Here is a 4045-nt window from a genome sequence, read left to right as displayed (position 1 = left end):
CTTTGCTTGGATGGTTTGTTTGTTCGGGCAGGTTATACGTCAGAAATGTGAAGAGCTTATTCTCTAGGCGAACGTACTGGTGGGAATGAGGAACAATGGGATGAAAGAGCGGCAAATAGGCTAAAATAATATAAAAATAATCCTACATCATGTGAGATGGGATTACCCCTTAAAGGCTTTTATTTCTATCTTGTATGTAAAGAAGCTCTCCTCCTCTATAACGCCTGCTAGATTCCCTGCACACACCTCACTTATTCCACACCCGCAAGGGAGGTCTATAGAATATACACTGGATTCAGTTTATGCCCCTGATGATCAGTTGAGTTTCCTCCGAAAAATCTTAAACCTAGCTGAGAAATAGCCGCAGTCGCTTCTTAGTATGCGGAGACTTAAATCTGACTGCTGATCCACAAGTAGATACTCCGAGCACAGTGAGGGCCGACTCGCTGATCTACTATGGAGAGAGGAACCTGTAGACAAGGCGCCAGGGCCGGACAGCTTCCCCATCTGCTAAAACATTAATATAGTGAGACTTTTTCAACCAATGTCATGTACGCCAAGCTCACAGCTCTACATCTTGCCAAGTGCTTCCCCTCCCAGGTTTTGTATCAGGAAGACAGGCATGCCACAACATCCACACATCATGGAGAGGCAGCTGCCATCGATCTTGGCGCTGAGCGTTAGCCGGTCACACCCTTTCTCACTACTCCAGTGGGTGGGCTTTGTGGGTAATATCTTAACAGCCATGTTAGCGTCATATTCCTCCCCATCCAGGGACGTTTTTGTGAATGGAGTTCTTTCAGAAGAGCCGGTGATAACCTATGGGATGTGTCCGGGGTGCCCGCTTACCCCTTTTAATTTTTATCATTTCAGTGGAGCATTTGGCTGAAGCCATAAGAACTGACCCTTACATCACTGGTTTTCATATTGCTGGACGGCCTCATGTGATATCACTTTACGCCAATGATGTCATACTTTATCATATCCCCTGAATACGTTGCCAAGAGTCAAGCAATTAATCAAGGACTTTGGCAACATTTCTTATTACCACTTAAATATCGATAAGACCTGTCATGCCACTAAACCTACAGGACTCTTTAAAATCTCAATACTCCTTTGTTTTGAGGGACAGAGGTTTAACATATTTAGTATCACCCTTACTGTCACACAAATCCTTGTATAGTAATAACTATGAACCCTTCCGAGCCAAAATCCTTAAAGAAGCTACGACGCTCACTAATTTTGATATCTCATAGATGGGCAGGGTGGCACCCTTTAAAAATGTTTCATCTTATCAGGACAATACCCACAGCACATTCCCCTACATTCTTTTCCAAAGCCCAAAGTATTGTTTTAAATTTGTCAGGACGGGAAAAAAGCCTCGATTATCGGCCCAGATCCTTTGTAAACGTTGGTATATGTTGGAGGTTTGGGAGTTATATGGGGATACTAGTTGCTGCCCTAATTTCACAGCTAATAGAATGATGGAAACCCCATTACCTTGGATACACATTGAACAACCATAGGTTTGGCCTTACACGTTGCAGCATGTTTTATTGATGCCTTTCTGGAAAGATTTGAAACCTGTTTTCTCGCCTCCCAGGGTGCAGAATTTTTATAAGACATGGATCCTCCGGAGTCTATACCTCTTTATCCTTTATACGGACACAAATCCCAGATTGACTAAGCCCCTTGGGTTGGCAAGGACAGACCTACTGTGGCCCATCTTATGAGGAACAAGGTTCGTAAATCATTCCAAGGCCTCCTCTCCAACTATTCTCTCTCTTTCAGATTTTTATAAGTCTCTTCAGTTGAGACACGGTCAGGACTTCCAGCAGAAGGGTCAATCTTCTGATATCTGAATGTGCTCCTGAAAGGGCTCCACCCAATTTACGATGAATTCTGTGATTACACATCTCGCCGTAAATCCCACCCGTACTGTACATGGGAGAAAGAATTTAACAATAATTCTCTCTGGGGGAAGGTATTACACCCCTGTCAAAACTTACAGGATTCTGTGCCGACAAACTGTTATTACACTTCTGAAGTGTAACCCAAACATTCTTTAAAGAAAAAATACGTAGCCAACTTGTCGACTCTGGAAGTGTAATAACAGATTGTCGACTCACAATCCTTTTGGTTTGAATACCTTACAGTGCAATGGTAATAGCTGCCGGTGCTGTAACTGGATACTGGAGACGCTTATGACCTCTTTTGTTTCACATACTACAAGGGGAAATTTCCAAACACAAGGTGCCTTTGATTGCTCAGCCTAGTTTGGTATCCACTTACGGGAATGTATGTGCAATCTCCAGTGAAATCGTTTACCATAACACACAGAACGATAGTCGTTACTTACGATTGTTACTAAGATTGTTTACTCCTTCAGATCCCAGCAAAACAAGCAGCGATGCACACACACGGAAGACTGGAGAATATTTAGCAAACATTTCGTGAAAGATTAGTGAACGATCAACAATGATTTTAGTTTCAGCAGAAAACAAGCGAAAAACAGCTCGCAAACGACTTTTCAATTGATGCCACACAAAAAGATTATCTAAACAATATAACGATTGTCTTCACGATAATCATCCCCTGTAATCGAGCCCTTAAACTTCCCATTTTGGAGCATATTCCGGCAGAGAGACTGAACACATCTTGGCAGCTGATCAATCGAGATGACTCCACATGGATTGAACGAGACTATCGAGAATACCAGACAGAAGAACATAATCGAGTCTTCTCAATCTGATGTACAGTGGTACCTCGGTTCTCAAACTGCTTGGAACTCAAACTGTTTTTTCAAGAAAAGTTTGCTTTGGTTCTCAAACTCTTGCTCGGTGCTTGGCGTGGATGGTGGGTTGTACATGGGGAGTTTGCCACTAGTGACGCTTTACATACATATACAGTCATGGCCAAAAGTTTTGAGAATGATACAAATATTAATTTTTATGTCTACTGCTTCAGTTTTTAAAATGGCAATTTGCATCCACTCCAGAATGTTATAAAGAGGGATCAATATTTGCCTAGAAAATGAACTTTATCCCTAAAAACACATTTCACCATCATTGCAGCCCGGCCTTACAAGGAGCAGCTAACGTGGTTTCAGTGATTGCTCCAGTAACACAGGTGGGGGTGTTGATGAGGACAGGGCTGGAGATCAATCTATCATGATTAAAGCGACTCTGTACCCACTATCTGCCCCCCCCCCCCCCCCCAAACCTCTTGTACCTTTGGATAGCTGCTTTTAATCCAAGATCTGTCCTGGGGTCCGTTCGACAGGTGATGCAGTTATTGTCATAAAAACAACTTTTAATCCGGCAGCGCTGTGTCTAATGGCAGGGGCTTACATTTGTATATGCATTAGGCTGGCACACCCTCTCTGTCCTTCCTCCCCACCCTCCTCATCATTAGGAATACTCCAGGCAGATTGCTTCCCATTCATCAGCTGTGAGAGCCCTGCACATGGGCTGGATCGTTAATACACCTGTGCAAAGCTCAAACAGCAGTAAATGTTCCTGGATCATTCCTAATGCTGAGGAGGGTGGGAAGGAAGGTCAGAGAGGTGGTGCCAGCCTAATGCATATACAAATGTAAGCCCCGACCGTTAAACACAGCGCTGCAAGATTAAAAGTTGTTTTTATGACAATAACTGCATCCCCTGCCGAACGGACCCCAGGACAGATCTTGGAGTAAAAGCCACTATCCAAAGGTACAAGTGGTTTGGGGGGTAAGATTATGGGTACAGAGTCGCTTTAAGTAAGAATGACACCTCTGGTCACTTTAAAAGGAGGCTGGTGCTTGGCATCATTGTTTCTGTTCTGTTAACCATAGTTATCTCTAAAGAAACACGTGCAGTCATCATTGTACTGCACAAAAATGGCCGAACAGGGAAGAGTATCGCAGCTAGAAAGATTGCACCTCAGTCAACAATCTATCGCATCATCAAGAACTTCAAGGAGAGAGGTTCCATTGTAGCCAAAAAGGCTCCAGGGCGCCCAAGAAAAACCAGCAAGCGCCAGGACCGTCTCTTAAAAGTGTTTCA

The sequence above is a fragment of the Dendropsophus ebraccatus genome, chromosome 11 (genome assembly GCF_027789765.1).
Source record: "Dendropsophus ebraccatus isolate aDenEbr1 chromosome 11, aDenEbr1.pat, whole genome shotgun sequence".
NCBI lineage: Eukaryota > Metazoa > Chordata > Amphibia > Anura > Hylidae > Dendropsophus > Dendropsophus ebraccatus.
The sequence above is the reverse complement of the archived record's forward strand: the minus strand, read 5'-3'. Positions refer to the sequence as shown.